This window comes from Anser brachyrhynchus, assembly GCF_964034855.1.
Source record: "Anser brachyrhynchus genome assembly, chromosome: 24".
NCBI classification, from domain to species: domain Eukaryota; kingdom Metazoa; phylum Chordata; class Aves; order Anseriformes; family Anatidae; genus Anser; species Anser brachyrhynchus.
In genome coordinates this window covers 2,715,777-2,732,722 of record NC_137717.1, presented here as the reverse complement: position 1 = coordinate 2,732,722, position 16,946 = coordinate 2,715,777, and the positions used below count along the sequence as shown (strand labels likewise).

Genomic DNA, 16,946 nt, shown 5'->3' with positions numbered 1-16,946 from the left:
CCAGAACATCAAAGTGGATGGAGAGGACTCAGCTCCCAGCCTGGAGCTGAAAGGCCAGAAGTCCCACCCGTGCGTCCGACTCCAGAGCACTCACTGCAGTTGCCTGCCCGGTCCCCCCGCCAGCAGCGGGCCAGGGGAGCGCTGGCAGCTGCAAAATGAGCGCCCGAGTGGCCACAGCGAGGGGAACTGCCAGCAGCTCTTTGGCACTTTGTCTTGTTCTTCACCGCAGTCATTAGTTTGGGCACACAGGGGCAGGAAGTGCTGCGGTGCCGCTGTCCTGGGAGCAGAGCCTGAGCCTGGGGCCGTGCAGGGAGCAGGAGAGCTCAGCGGGGCTGCAGAGCAGGGCAGTAGCTGGTGGGGCTGCCAGGACGGCTGTCTTCTCTGTGCCTTCGTGAGTCCATCAGGGTATGTGGCGTTTCTCAGTGTCTCAGTGGGTTAATTAATTAATGGACCTGATGATGGAGCTTTGTATTAAAACATAAACTGCATATAAGCTGCTCTGTGAATGCTGCCTAAGATGCAGCATTGCCTTGATGCTGCATTACAGAGCCCAGCATTTTGTTATTACATTGGATAAATGTTATCATGTTCATCTGTTGTAGAAATTTATCTAGTTTACACTGCAACTGAGAAACATTAGTTCTTTAAACTCAAGTAATTTTTCTTTAGAAAACAACTACCCAATTACTAACATTACTTATTGGATTGGTTGCTCTCTCTATTAAATGGGACACAGTGCCAATCAAATCAGATAATTCAGCCACAAAATCAATGGCACCACATTTACTCAATCAAATACATTGCTTAGTAAATTATATCCATATGAAATTAAATAGATGAATGTACTAGCTGCGCACTGGAATTGGGCTTCATAATTTTGGCACACGCAGGTTAAAAATAAGGAAATCGATGAGCAAGAGAGAATGTATTTGACATCAGTCACTGCATTTAATACATTAATTTCTTCACTAGATTAATCAACTATTGATCATCCTTCAGCTTTCCGAGAAGCTGAGCCATGTGATTGCTGTTTGCTGAGCTCTGCCCATCAAAACCTCTTGGCACGGGGATTAAACATGCCCCAGCCTCTCCCTCCTGGTAGAGGCACCCTGAGGTCTGAGAGCCGTATGGACCGAGGAGGTGGCTCTGAGCAGCGTAGCCTAATCCCCGCTGCCTCGTCTCCTGCCGCTGTGCAGAGGTAAGCCTGGTTTGTTTGCCCAAATATTTGCCTGGCCTCTCAGGTGGACCTGGCAGCCTGTGCAGGGCTCTCTGCTGCAAGCTCAGTGTGCCAGCACCCAGGCTACCAGTGTAAAGCCCTTCTGGGATGTGTCATTAATCATTCAACTTCCAAATGAACCTGAATAGCTGAACTGTAGCACACCTGACACAAACCGCAGGCACGTGGCGCAAACCAAAATAAATTAAATGGGCTCGTGGTTGCCAACATGGAGCCGGTGGGCCAGGATCTCTTTTTAAATCTTCTTACCGCTTTCGTGATGGCACCACAGAAGGATTTTTCTGGATGCTGCAGGTACTGAGAGCAGAAGCAGGGTCAGTCATTCCACAGTACGAATGGAGACTTGATCCCTGCCTTTTGCACTCCAACGTGAAGTGTTCATAAACAGCTTGAATGGGAAGTTGAAGTGGCATGGCACATAAGGGGAGGGCAAGAAATCATCATATGTTTGTAGACAAGTGACAATTTCTAATCTCAGCATTGTGAAGGATCTGATTTACACCAGGACTGCTTATCTTTATGCCATTGCTAACCTCTAGCTTCCCTTTCTCAGCACCGTGCCAATAACACAGCTGTTGTTTGTCTCTGATAAAAGAAAAAAAAAAAAAAAGGATGGGGAGGGGGAGGGAAAAAAGTATTATAAAAATACATTGTGAGATGCCAAAATAGAAATCGTCAAAGTGTGTGTCCTACTTTAGAACATGCTGATGCAAGTAAGCAGAGAGAAAGCGCTTCACATTTGTAACTGAAGTTGGCTTGTAAGAAGCATATATCCCTCCTGTGCCCTGAAATCAATTCTACAAGGCTTAGGATTGCCTAGGTTTGAGTAGAAGATGACAAGGGTGATAAAATTAATTAGCAAAGCAAGAGACAATCCTCAAGCTGGTTTGACTGGCCAAGTATATTACGTATCAACAATGGCTTTATCTCCCTGACAAAGAGGGACACGCTTCCTGCTGAAGGTTATCACAGGTGATGTGACAGGCGCAATTGTTTCCATTTCACGATTCTGCATGACGGAGCCAGACAGGTTATTGAAACAGTGATTTTCCAGCTAACACATGCCTGCCAGTCAAGTGAATTAGTAAATACAGGGCTCTGGTCACATCCCGAAGTTATATTAAAACCACAGATGAACTGGAGCAGTTTGTCACGGCCTTCTTGCTCTCTCCCCTATCTCCTCATCCATTCGTGCCCTACACTGAGCCAAATTCCTGGGGCAAAAATGTTGTGCCTGAGATGTTACGGATCTCCTGCTCAGCTCCACAGAGCCAGGCTAAAGCCAGTTCAGGGAAGTTACTTGGCACTGGGGACTGCCCACGTGTGTTCTTACAGATGGCACTACAAGGGCCTTTCTGACTGTGTCAGCCTGTGGACTCCGGTCCCCATGAACATTTGGGGTTCCTACAGCATAGCAGAGACACGCAAGCAGAGCTGAGAAGACGGATACCCTGTAAGTGCCTACACTTACTTATAGTGATATTGTTAACAATTAGCATAGCTGACTAGCACAATTAATAATTCGTCACCATAGGGGCTTGCGTGGCCTTTTTATTCCAGAAAGCAGACAAGAAGGAGATGGTTGTCTTTAATTACAAAAAAAACTGCTTATGGAGAGATAAATAAGGGCCAAAGTTTGTTACTTTTTTCCTCCAGTAGCTGCCTTTTCTAGGCATAGATGTTGCAGTTTGGAGTAAGCCTCCATGGGCTAGGAAGGGGGCACTGCAAACAGCACGAGGCCATGACCAGCACCTGTTGGTACGACTCCTGCCACCTTGCAGGGTATCAGTGAGTGCTTGCAGACAAAGACTTTCACTCCCTGGCATTTTTCAAAGATTCGGGCTCATGGGTGAACTGACACGGGTCTGCTCATCTTAGGTTAGTGAAATGATTCGATGGAGAATCTGCAGAAACCAAGCGGGCGGAGGGCCCCGCCTGCGATTCCCATTCATTTATCTCAGCTCTGTGACACAGCAGCCGCACATTGACTGGCTCATTCATCAATAACCCGGTCACACTGGAGCCCGTGTAGGAACACCATTAAAATTAGCACAGACAGATCTCTAATAATCGCAGCTACTCTTGGAAGAAAGAAAGCATCTTTCTTTCCAAATGCAGAGCCGGTAAATAAGAATAATCAGTATCTTGATGTGAATTTTCCTATAGATGTCTTTTTTGTAGAAAAGCTTCCCATACAGGGATACAGGACAGGTAGATTCAGAGTCAGGAAGCCCAGCCCTTTTCTGCTTCCTAGAGGTGGGCTGTCAGGAGGCGAGGGGACTGCAAATACTCTTCTCGTGCTGATGAGGTAGAAACCCCACACTGGGAACAATCTGAGATGTGCATGCAATGGGAACTTCTCTGCAAAATGCAATCCTTTCTTGGCTAGGTAAATCACCTTTCATTGTCTGTGCGTGTGGAAGAATCATCAAAAATAGATGGATGGGAGGGCAGAGCAGGCCCTGCACCAGCAGGAGCCCCGCGAGCTGAGCCAGCAGCTTCACGGCTCGTTCAGATGCCGCGGTTCATCCCGGCAGTGGCAGCCCGGACATGTGCCCTTCGCAGGGTCCCATTCCAGAGCAACCCACTACAGCCAAGAAGGCTGGTTTCACAAAGGGAAGCAGGCTCGTTCCTTCTGTTCCATATAGCACTTTTTTCAGCATGTCTCTCTGTTCATTGACTAACTGTCCCCTTGTGTTAGGTAGGAGCAGCCTTCCGTACTTTGCAGATTGCATTCTGTCTTCCGAGATTGTTTGCTCGTTTGTGCTCTATTGACGTACGAGTCATAAACTTTAATGGTCAAAGGGAGTACCTCTGAAACCAAAGACTGCAGAGCAGAGCTGCAGCCGTCCAGACAGAAGAGGGCAATGGAGAAGCCCTCAGCTTCTGCTGCAGTAAGCCCGAGCTGCAGGGCAGAGGTACCTGGGAGGCAACCGCTGCTGACTATTGGTGTGGTTCAGAAAAATCCCTCAGTGACAAATGCTCCTGCTGCAGAGCTGTGGAAAGGAAACATGTGAAGACTGGACCCTGAAACCCAAACCTTCAAAGTTCGGAGGAGTTATCCTCCATTATACAGAGAAAGCCCCAAATTCACAGTGGGGTGATGCGCAGAAGGCAGAGGAAGGCGCAGGGGAGGACTGCGGGTATCTGAGCACTGGGGAACAGTTTCCAAAGCACCTGTGTCTCAGGAGGTGGTGTCAGGAGCATATGAGTAATTAGACAGTGATTAAACTTGAGGTAAAAGCTTCCAGTGTGGTTTTGAATCCCAGATTCAGGCACAAAGCTTTGCATGGGGTGCACACCTGCAGACGTTTAGCATGGTGGGGAATAGCACCCCTTGGGTAGCAGCAGCAGTGGCTGTCTGTGACCAGCTCTGGAGCAGGGATAGATGGCACATGAAGACTTCTCTCCACAAGAAGGTGCAGTAAGGGAAGCTCCTCTCTGACAAGCCTGGGGCCTCCTCCACTTTAAAAAATAAAGACAATCTTCTTTATTTTAACCCCAGATCATAACTGAGCCAGTAGCCTGAGGAGAAGGGCTCCATACCCGCCATACCTGAGTTTGTTGTCACTCTGTTGTTCAATCCTGTTTTATTTTTCCAAAGAGGAAAGCAAAATGGCCTCTCCAGGGTACAAAGTACCAAAAGCAGACAGCATTTGTGTACGGCAGGGCTGAGACCGAGCCGGCACATGCATGCAGGTGTGTGTGTGTACAGAGGGATTAGCATGTACATCCTCACCCAAGTAATCTCATTTGTAAATCTGAACGGAGCTTAAGGAGCACAACTCTGCAGAGAGGACTTCTTAGCTAATTGCCACAGTTTTGTTTGGTTGACTCTTTGGCGAGATGCCATGTGCGTATCAAAACAATTAAAAGCCCAAATCCCACAGTTGGCATGTAGATTTATTAGATGAGTTGGGGTAAAAATGTCGCCACAGAGCTCTGGTGGCTTTTTCCAAATGTTCCCCCTGTTTTCCAGGTGCAAGGCCTGAAACAGCAGGATATGACAACTTGTAGACCAATTTGTAGCATCACTGATAGAAATTATATAAATTATCCATAAAGTGGCCCTCGAGGGACAGGATGCAGGTGCTCTGTTTGTTTTAACCATTCCTGTTGCCATGAGCAATGTGCAAGTTGTGCTTCGGTTAATACTGTTCCAGTTATTCTCATTTAATTATTTAAAAATTTCGGTGATTAAATAAAAGTGCCTTGATTTCCGGAGATGGGGATCACATCAGCCTCAATGAGAACTGCAGTTGCTCAAACATTAGGCAGTTACAAGAGAAGCCTGTCTCTGGATTTAAACACTACCCTCAGGCACAGAGGGTGGAAAATGTGAGCCACTATCTTTGGTCAAATTTAACTACTTACTATAAATTGCAAGCACTAGTGAAAGACAAAGAAGAAGAGTATCAGATCCAGGATTGCTTGAAGGGATAAGGGCCTCTTACAAGCAGAACAGTCAAAGATTGTTCTCTTAAAATGCAGCTATGGCCTCATGCTGATATTAGGTTTATATTACAAAGGATTTGGTAAAAAGGCAAGAGTTTTTCCTTTTGCTGCTTTCATTTGTGTTGTGCAATTCATCGTTTCATTCTGCTGCCTCTAATTATCAATCTGTCATGCTTTTAAATAAAAAAAGAGCCAAAGAACAATAATGGTTCTGGCCGTCGGGATGCTCCAGGACTCCAGAAGGGTTTTGCAGGGACTGTTTGCCCACGGGCCGCACAAGTTGCAAACCTGACCCCTGGCTCAGCCCAACCACCGGAGCGGGGGTAGGGGCACGAGGCCACGTGCTGTACAGGCTCCAGCAGAAATGCTCATGGGAAAAGCCACCAGCACCTGGCACCTCTCCGCCCTGCACCTCGTGGCTTTGCTGGTGGGACCCCAGAGCCATCAACCCCGCGCTTGCAGCGCTCCGCAGCTCCAGCGCCGAGCCTCCAGTCTCCAGGGAGCCTCCTGCTTCGCCTGTGCAGCAATCCAGCAGCACGAAGCAATAACCAGTGATGGATAACCTCCAAGGTGCTTCACCCGCAGCTTTTACAATGCTTAATGAGGTAAACTAATTGTAAATTGCAGCAAAATGGGAAACTTAATGACACTTCAGCTCTCAAAAGGAATTTAAATGCTGAGGAATTCACTAATATTTTGAGGCATTGGGAAGTCGCAGGGAAGCCCTGGCACTCACGCAGATGGGCTTCCTGGTCTCCAGCGCACCTCCTACCACACGTGCCTGATCCCCTCACACGTGGACTTGGTCCCTGCTGGAAACCAAATGCAAAAAGCCATTTGCTCTTTAATTTGGAGATTCCAAAAGGTCTGGGGCTGTAGAACAGGACCAAGCAAACTGCTGCCTGTGACACCCAGCCCTGTTTGTAAGCCCTCCTGCCAGGCTGCTCCATACCCTGCTCGACCTGGTGCACGAGTCCTGACATGGAGCAGAGGTACAGCCAAAACAGGAAGCGTCTTGGCACCTGGCCGATTTCAGGAGACAGGAGCCTTTTCTCACTTTCTCTCTTGTGTTGAAATTTAACTAGCTGCCTGTCAGATTCCTGAAGGAGAATAAAATTACAGCTAAGAATCCTGAAATCCTGGAACAAATTCATGTCATATGTTCATGCTGAAACTCTGCTGCTCCTCAGTTACACATCACCATGCTACCAAGTCTGTGAGAAACATGCAAACTTTTCATATCGTATAATATGAAATATTCAAGTTGGCTTTGCAGCAGATGTCAATGGCTGCACCAGCTCCTCCGCTCCAGGTTGCTTCCTCTGCTCCAGTGAAATTTCTTCGTCTTTCTACAAAATCTGTGAAAGCTGTAGACGCTGTGAGCCCCAGACAAGCAATGACCTTCCCTGGCATTTGAGATTCACAGCTCAGTTTGCTCTCTAGCTTTACTTTGCACGTCTGCAGTTTGGTAGCTGTAGTTCTGTGATGTCGCCTGGCCAGTACAAGCGGTCAGCATAAGGAGAAGGCTTCCCAGCCTGGCAACACCGGGAATGCTTCTCCCTTTCTATCATACTAACAATGTCCTGGTTCTTCAGAAGGCTGCAGCAGCTCACGTAAGCCCCTGATAGGACCCCGCTCATCCAATTCAGCTCAGACCCTTACAAGAGTGATTGCAGGGATCTTGGATCCACTGAGGAAGGACTTGGGTTTTGTCCGTTCCCTTGCACAGCTTGATGAGATCTGTGTGTGCCAGCTGGGAACATGTTTATGGAACTGCATGTGTGCAGCTGACCAGAGCCAACGTCACTGGAGCCGTGTCGGGTTTTTCCATCTGCCATCGTACTGGAGAGGAAATTTGGGCTGAGTTATCAGTGAGCTGATGCAGAACCTCTCCCTGTCCTCCGACAGACTTAGTAAGTTTTGCACATTCAAATATTGACCTTTCATAAATCCTTCTCAGCCTCCCACTGAGGCTGCTGCTGCTGGGAGTGAAAGCAAGAGTTGGCAGGACACGAGCAAGCTGAATATCATTCTCCTTAAACAGCTCTGAGATGTTCAGGGGCATAAAACCTTTAAGAGCTCCAAATGGCATTTTTCAACACGCTGCTTCCCTCTCGAAAGGTCAGATGGGAGTTAAACTGGAGGCTCCTCTTCTCTCCATCTTAATCAGCTAGTGCACATGCTTATCAAATTTCCCTCCTGTCTCCCAACTCTGATACAATTGATAGCCTGATCTGAATTCTCCCAGAGCTTCGCTGATGGAAAATCAACGCGAGGCAGAGCAGGGTGATGCCAGGCGGGGGAGATGGCCTGGGAGAGCAGCTACGACAGTGCCAGCTCTCCAGCTGCCTCTCTGACCTGACGGAGCAGCCAGAGCTAAGCTGCAGTTTCTTTTTATTCTGAGCACAGCCCTGCTTTTGTGTCCCTCTCAGCATCTGTGTGCCTCCCTCCCTTCCCAGCTGAGAACAGCTCAGCCTTGGAGCTTCCTCCTTCACCACAGAGCCCTGTGGGTACAGGACGGACAGTCTTCGAGGGAAGACCAGGGCTGGGTTGTGTCACGGGATAGAGAAGGGCTTAGGATTTAGAGGAATAGAAAAAAAAACAAGAGTAGTAGCTGAAATGGAAACAGAAGGACGTAGAGGAAAATGGGAAAGGAGGCTTTGAACACAAGGAGTTTGGCAGCAGAGAGAGGGAAGATTTTGGAGCTAAAGCTTGAAGCCCATTGAAGCACGGGGAGATGGCCTGGCAGAAAGCAGCCACAGGTCCCCAGCACTGCTGTGACTCGACTTTCCGAGGACATGAGGTGGATTCACACCCTGTCCCTGTGCAAGAAAGGCTGTTAAAGCCTCCTCGCTCAGGGAAGTCCTTCCCTCCAGCAGGCTGATTGATAGTCACAGCCTTGACATTCAGCTCCGAGCTTGCTTCCACCCCAACTGCAGCATCTCTACCAGCATGTCAGATGAAAGCACCTGCACAAAAAATCAAGCATGAATTAATAACACCTTCAGATTAAAAACAAAGCATGTCACAAAGCCAGCGTGTAACAGAGTGGTGACAAAGCAGGAGAGGTACAGGAGTCTCCATGAAGTCTGTGCTTCACTCCTACCAGTTTTCAAAAGGAGAGATCATAAGGGAGGAAGGCAGCAGGATTTATTCCAGCTCTGAGTCACCATTCCCTCAAGCCAGAGGCTGCGTCGAGAAGCAAGGGCAACAGCTCCAGCTGCCAGACATCCGCACAGAAAGGCAAGTCATTGCAAGAGCCGCGTGAAATTTGGATGCTTCAGCTGGCTTAGTGCTGAGCAGTTTCTGCCTTCGTTTTATTCACCTCCTGTACGTGCTCTGATGCTGTCCCATTCCATCGGGGATTTGCCCAAATTCCCATGATCTGCAGGTAGCACACAGCTGAACCTTCTGCTCTTCTGTGAGCTGGCACAGGCTCTCGGGATGGGGAGCAGTAATGGCGAGGGGAATCGGCCACGGTCTGCCTCTGCTCACCACTTAACATCATGGCTAAGCTGAAAGTTTCATTAGCATTCTGCTAATGAGTCACTTCCAAAGCTCCCTCCTTTCTCCCTCCTCCCTCCTCCTAATTACTCTCAGACGGATGTGCCGTCCTACCGCCAGTGACAATGATGAACCAGATATTTAGATAATCGCTTTCCAGGAGGGACTTGCCCTGCCGCTCTGCCTGCCCCAAAACCCTGAGCGAGCATAAGGGGAGGAGGAGGGAGGAGGAGACCCTCTGCAGCTCTGCCGGCAGCTTGGCTCCCAACCCCTGGCTTATGCTCCTCCGGTAACCGGCAGCCTGTGGGCACCACTACCTGATACTGCCTTGAAGGGGATCTTAGCAGCCTGCCCAGGGAAGGAAGCCCCCATCCCCGGAGCTAATCGCACTCCCAGCTGCACCTCTGCTGTGGCAGGAGCTCCCTGAAAGAAGCTGATTTGAAGGGAAGACAGATCGCGTTCCAAGAGATCCTCCTCCTGTCCTCCACCTCTGCTGATTTTTCCCTGCCTATTTTATTAATCTTTCCCAGATATATTGGAGGCAAGAGGTTGAACTTGTGTGTTCACTCACCGTCAGCCCTGCAAGCCTTCCCCTCGAGCTGTGCCCCTGACCCTGACCTATCTCCCATCCCTGCCACCCTGAGACCATCAGTGCTGCAGGCTGAGTATGGAAGCATCCTGAACCCAAATCACCCACCTCCAGGCTGCTCTTGCACATGTCCTTAAGGCTGTGAATGTTGAAGTCAAGCAAGCTTTGGGCAAGGCTGGGTCAGTATTCTGAGAAACATTGCCCTGTTTATTAAAGGAATTTTTAAAAAGTATTGCATTCGAGGTCAAAATTTGGCACACAAACACATTTCCCATAACTGGTTCACCAGGCAGAACTCTGGAATTTGATTTATAGCATCAAGTATTTACTGAAAAACTCTGTGTTAAACAAAAACAAAAAATCCAGTGAAATAGTCACAGAAGTGTTTTAGCCAGCCCAAACCCTGAGTCTCCGAGAAAGAACAGCAGGATGGAAGTCAGCAGGAAAGGAGCTGGGGTGACCGTTCCCAGCCATATGTGCATACTCATCAAGGAGGTGCAGAAAAGGACAGATTTGGCTGCTTAGCTGCACGTTCCAGCCCTTGCCAGGTGGGGAAAACATTTGTTAAGCCTCCTAAAGCTTCCACCTTTGCAGAAAAGTCCTTCCAATCCGCGAGTGTGCCGGGCTGAGGGTGAAAGTCCTGCCTCTATTTCTGGGGCAGGATCTGTCATTCTGCTACCCCTGGTCGGTGCCAGTCTGCTCAGCTCCTTGGATGCAGCCCCGCTTGCTGAAAGCAGATGCTGTGACCAGATTTCTTCTGCTGTTGAATCTCAGCTGTGGTTTGGCAGTTTCACATTGATTTAGTGTTTTTCTCTCTCTTTCTGTCATGCCATCCCTCCTCTCAGGTGAGCTGGCCACATTTTCCATCAGCTGGTAATTCATCCTGATGTTTGCATTCCTATTTCTTTCCAAAGCACCACAAATCACGCTGCTTCTCCTTCATGCAAATAGCAGCTTCCCCAGGGAAAGGCTGCAGAAGAACACCCTGGGAGTGGCATTTGAGTTCTCTGCCTGCCTCAGAAGGAAATAATTGTAAAATGGGAAAATCTCTGATGATGTTAATCGGTTATTTAAATATTTGCTGTGCTTGAAGCGCTAATCTGCTTTTCGGAGTCTAGAGGGTAGGAAATAGCACAAGGATTGTGGTGGTGGAAGGCGCGCGTGCACGCGGAGCAGTGACAGCACCACTCCAGCGCCGCTGCTGGCAGGGCTCCGAGCACCCCGCGCGCCGGGGCTCGCAGCCTTCCGGAGGAATCCTTTCCCTGGCAAGTGACTGCAATATTTAAAAAGTCAAGGTGTTGCATTATGTGTCAGGAGTGGTCAAATTAAGTTAATTTGACCTTTAAACTCCATTTTTTAATCCCTTGCTTTGGCATCCAGTATGATTTGCATTCAACTCTACTGACACTCAGCCTAACAAATGACTTTCTTTCCAAACTGCCTTTGAAGTATCTGAACTTAATGGACTATAACATTTATGAACATCTGAGTTCTTCTCTCAGCAGCTGCACTAGGTTATTGATGATCTAATTGAAATGCTGGCAAATATATCCCAGCAGTATATGGGGAGCAACAGACTACACGGCAAGACCCAAGAGTTCTGGAAGCGTATGTTTTTCATGCTATTCATTAGGAGCAGGCAGTATATCTTCAGCTTTGTAAAAATAACAACAAAGAGCAGAGTAAAGACACCAGAAGCAAAGAAATCCACCTGCAGGAAAAAGGCTAAGATTTGCTGATCCTCCGTGGGTTCCTTGTCAGCTCAGCCGCGCAGGAGGATGGAGGCCAACCTTTACAAGTCGGATGCCCGCTGGAACCTGTAATCTATTTGCAGCAAGGAGCCAAAGGCAGCTTAGCTTACTTAGGGTACGTTCACTTTCCTGCCTGCCCAGTGTAAAATGCATGAACGTGCTGGACAACTGGGTACCAAAAACTGGGTTTTCCCAATTTCTCTCTTCTAAGCCCCATGGGGGTTATCTGTGCTGGAAACTTTCTAATTGGCCATAAGCTGCCTGTGTTGCTCCACAGAAACACAGCTGGCACACATTTCCTCCGAGAGTTAAATACCTTGAAGTTTAGAAATGCCCATTTTCCTAGTAACGTCTGCAATTTCATTGCATTCAGTATTTATCCAGCAACCAGCTGATAGCAACTTCTTTGCTCTACGCTGATTGGCACATAATTAAGCAAAGGAAAGAAAGTCATAATGTTTAGCAGCAGCATCACTTGAGTGTTCAACAATGGCAGGAAAGATATGAACACTGCTACTAAAAATAAATAGGGAATGTCTTATTAGGAGGTGTATTTAGTTCCTGTGCAGTGAATAGCTTCAGGCAGTCCATTCCCTTCCATTTCATTTCATTTGATAGTATCCGATTTACACCAGGGATGAAATGGGAAGAAAAAAGGATATTGAAAAAGAGGAGAAATTTTCGACATGAAAATAAAGATGAGGAGAAATCAAATTTGTATCTTAGAGCAGATGGAGGCTGAGCCATTCCTGGCATCATCCACACAGCTGGATTCCCCCTCCTGGTCCAGGCTGGCTAAAAGACTGAAAAATGAAAAATGCAAATGAATTCTCTACACCTTACTGGACATACAGAAATGGAGGGTGCCACTCAAAAGGCAATCTCTCCAAAACATTTAAAAACATTGTGCAATTTATATCTCGTGCTTGACAGAGCATCCAAAAGTAATTTCAACACTGTGTACCAGTGCCACAGCTCTCTGCCGAGGGTGCCAGTCAGACTGCAGTGCTGCTGTATAATTTCCCTTTCCTCTCCAAGCTGCAGTGCTTTAAAATGTAATACGAGTTGGCTGCTGGCCTCTCATTTCTGCTGGAAAATCTGGCTGTGCCAGCATGTGTAAGGTCAACAACACAAAGCCTGCTTATTAACTGGAAATTTGGGGGATCTAGTGCCAGAAAATAGCTTTCAGCCTTTGTGAAAATGAAGAAAGAGGTTTCAGGGCAATGGTTTGCTACAGAGGAAAATCGGTTTTGAGCATATTTCATTGACCGCCTATTGCATATATTTGCCTGCCTTCCTGAGCATCGGCAGCTATGTCTTATCCTAACGGGGCATTCAATTAGGCCTTTTTAATCTAAGCATAAAGAGCATAAAGCTCTTCTGAAGCACATTACTCGTACCTACAGCACTGCCATCACGCTGACCAGCTGGGGATGGCGTCCCACGGCCCCCCAGACCCACCAGGAACCACCGCGCTCCCTCTGGCTGTGCTCTGGCTCCTCACTGTTCTATCTCCAGGCGTTTCGTTACCAATCAATACCATTTGGGGCTGAGTCACACAAGAGAAATTCCTGGCTTCTTTCAGAAAAAAAAAAAAAATGGTTTCAACTGTGCTACCATGGATATCCAGTCTTTCCCACCTGGCTCGCTAGGCACAGATTTACTGTTGAGCAGGTAGAGCCTGAGCACTAGGAGCAGGGTTTTATTTCCCCTTCTTTCCACTAAGTGGAAATTTACAGCGAGATTGTTGAGTATGAGAAATCTTAGCAACTGGGCTGCGATCCAGTAAGGTATTTAACTACGTCCTAAATGCAGGAACGTATATAGCTCCGCTGACTTTTATAACGATACGTACTTAAGTTTATGCACGCGTCCTGGTAGCTCACTTTGGGGCCACTGGAGTTTAAGCAACAAGGTTTCTAACGTGAAAACTGGAAGCAAATATTTCCACTCATTTATCATTTTAGTTTGAAATGCAGTTTCAGGAAAAGTAATCTCTGGGTGCTAACAAGCTGTAGTACTCCCATGCATCAAAAACTTCTTTGTTTATTCATTACTAGTCTCACATTGGTTTTAGGTAGAAGAGGTAGAGTCAAACCACAGACTTCTCTCACAGATCCGTATGGAGTAGTCAGCAAGATAAAACAATCAGTTGTTTATCTTACACAGACTTCATGCATGTTTTTTAAGGCTAAAATTCCTCATTTTTTTTACAACTTTTAGCCTTTTTTGACCTTGAAGTCTGTCCCTACTCCTGCTGCAGCAGTGTTTTGGGAAATGGACAGTAGTTCACAAAATTAATTTCTGCAGTTCCCAGAAGAGGTGAAAGGATTTACACTTTGGATGATAAGAAAAGGGCATTAAAGCAACAGTATTCCACTAATTTTGCAAATAGATTTTGGATAGAATGATTAACATTTCCACTCCTGGCTAATGTATCATGTAAATTCTGATGATAACACAGCTCCCCTCTCTCTTGAGCTGTTAAATGATTTCCTGAGGCTCCTTGCAGAATACATGCTTCATTTAAATCCCCTCTCCTACTCTCTTGCAAATAATGAATACTAGATTCATTCCGTGGATTTGTCACTTAAAATTTCTATTAAGAACGGGAGTTTTATGTTAAAAGCGTAGGAGTTTTGGACCAGTTAGCACAAGCTTTGACAGTGCTTCATTGGTTCTGTTGTCATACTAAACAGTTACTGAGACTTTCAACCTAATTAGCTTTCCTTTGTAAGAACAGACAGACACTGGAAACAATAGCGCCCTCTGATCTGGGATTTGGATGCATTTGGGCTAGGAAATGAGCACGCTGAAGAGATAAGGCAGATTAATAATACAGAAGGGATTTCTGCAGACCATTCTGTCAGTCTCGCTTTGCCTGTTTTTTTGTGGGCTGAAATTCTTTTCTGATTTGAAGTTATGCAAAAAATGCATGGTATAAATCATGGTGTAAATCAACCGATGGAGCTTTGTCTAGGTCAAAACCAGATGGAGCCTGGGAGCCTGGTTTCTCTCCAAACATATAAATCATCCTAAAGTGATTCCAAGCTCACTGGGATGCTTCATGAAACTTGGGAATATTCCAGCAGACCTGGCACTAGTCCCAGTGTAGAATGGAAGTTCCTTAAAATTAGATAAATTTCACTTGAAATTTCACCTGTTTTCAAGATCTTAGCTACAAATTTCTTGACCACTTCTAAAAGTGACTTACAAGATTCAAGTAGAAAAGGCGGAAATCCTCAATACAGATTTCAGTTTTCTGTTTAAGAAAGTGTATGGGCACAGGCATTTCGTACCGGGATGCTGATCGACCTCTATTCCAGCAGCAGCTCAGGGGAATGTTAAACAGCAATTATTATTGCTAAAAATAATGTTAAATTCCACAGATTTGGATAACTCGCCATCCGCACACTGTAGAAGAGCTGTCCAAGGAGGTTTCTAGATCATTAATATTGAATTTTCATAAATCTTAAAACGATTGGTAAAGTTCAGAGGCTCGGAATAAGGTGAATGCTGTGCTTGTGTTGGAAAGGGGAAGGTGCGGTGGCGTAGTAAGGGTGGCTCTGTTAGTGCAACATCCAACCAGCACGGAAAGAAAGGAAAGGCCTTCCTTAGTGAAAAATGAAGAAGCGATTGACACAGATGGGCTGGAGCAGCCACCGCCCACGGTTACCCCGTTGCGGGGTCGTGGTGGTGCCAGGGTGCACCCAGAGCAATCCCTGCTGTCCTCGCACCCTTCCTCACCAAGGGGGTTGGAGAAGTTTTGTGGAAACGTCAGAACCTCTGGCAGCGTCTCCAAGCCGTGCCAGCTACTTCGGAGGTTCCCCCATCGCTGCTGCGGGGGCTTACATTACGGTTTCATGTACTGCAATATCAGACAATTATTTTTTTTTACAACATTTTTTCGTTCCTAAGTGAACACAGCATGTTTTCTGATCTGCATTTCCCTGCTTTGATCATCTGTTCTGCAGATCAGTTTTCATGTTTAGAGGTACAGCAGGATATGTAATGAATGCAAATGTAATGCGTTCAGAGATAAATGTCTAGACTTCAGAGCCTAATCCTCACAAATCTTACACCCCGATACAATGTTTTCATATTTAATACATTCTGAGGGATTTTACTTTTATAAATAATGAACTAATCTCATCTTCAAGGCATCACTTTGCAGTTTAGGCGTAAAAAAAAAGCAATACTCCGTGCTCAAAAAATCTATTTTAACCAATATTAACTGATACCTCCCCCCAGATAAAGGCTTCTGCAGGTTTGTCAGGTGATTCCTTTTGAATAAAAGTGTACTGGAAAATTACATTGCAGGGGGCAGGGTAAGAGCTGGGATAAGGAGACACCAAGGAGGAGGAATACATGAGCTTTGCAGGCAGGATTGCTGCTCACGGTAGAAGCCGGCAATCCCATTCCTTAAGCCTTGGGCTTTGGGTGAGCAGTGGCTGAGGCTCTCCTGCTCTGCCTTTCCTGGAGTCACAGAAATTAATCTGTAGAGAAGGAGCGCAGGTAGGCGGGAGCTATGATTTGGGTATTTTTCCAAAGCGTCAGGTGCCTAGACAAGATTACGATCTTGTCTTCGTTAGAGTACACATGTAAGGTCATGCTCTGGAAGCAGTAGCTGCAGTGATGCAAAGCACTCGGTCGTATGCATGAACTTGCACACTTCATCGGGTAAGGGCTGTGGAGCAGAGTGTGCTGATGTCCTGACAGCGAGCAAAGCAGGGAAGTGCAGGCCCCCAAGCCCATCCACACGTCCACAGAGAGAGCAGCTGCACCCACTGCCTGACCCGCCATCGCAGTAGGCATGGAGAACTGGCCTGAATCATTACCAAATAGTATGCTGTCTGCCATATTGCAGTGGATAATAATTAGCAGCTCTAAACGTAATGCTGGAATCGCTATGTAGGTTGCAAAAGAAATGAGGCAGAAAGTAGTCTTGATTGCTCAAGACCATATGGCTCTGCACACCACGGTTTCACACAGGGAAACGAGAGAGTGCAGAAAGCAGGGCGGGTGTCGTGGGAAACCACCTGCAACTCCCCTAGCTCCATGCAGTGAGACACTCAAGAAACAACAGGCTGTAACTGAAATAATTGCAGGAAGTGTACCTGTGAGCTGTCCCCTGGACCCACCTCATATCCCTTATGTAGGCCACTTGTTTCCATTGGAAAACGTGAACTGGATTTTCCCGGTACCTGTTAAAAGCTGCAAGAGGAAGAAAATGTTCTGGAAGTTGTGTGACGGTGCTTCCCTGAGATCTCCTTGTTCTCCCTTTTTAAAAGCAAACCAAAAATGACCGTTTAGAAGCGGAGCTCTGGTGGCTTTGCATGATAGAAGCAAAGGAGCTCAATCACAGTGCTTTGAAACTCCCCGTCACTTCTCCCTTTATCGTTTGCTGCAG

The 16,946-nt window shown here is 46.8% G+C and overlaps 1 protein-coding gene across 17 annotated transcripts in view; it reads left to right on the top strand.

Moving 5' to 3' along the window:
• The window catches only part of LOC308182563 (uncharacterized protein), a 66,938-nt gene that overhangs the window by 18,565 nt on the left and 31,427 nt on the right, over nucleotides 1-16,946 (top strand). The window contains exon 3 of one of the 17 annotated variants that reach the window (XR_013941874.1): nucleotides 973-16,940. The exons of the other annotated variants lie outside the window; for them this stretch is intronic. The gene's annotated coding sequence lies outside the window, so the exon portion shown is untranslated. Of the gene's footprint in view, nucleotides 1-972; nucleotides 16,941-16,946 lie in introns of those variants that run through there. 17 annotated transcript variants of the gene reach the window in all.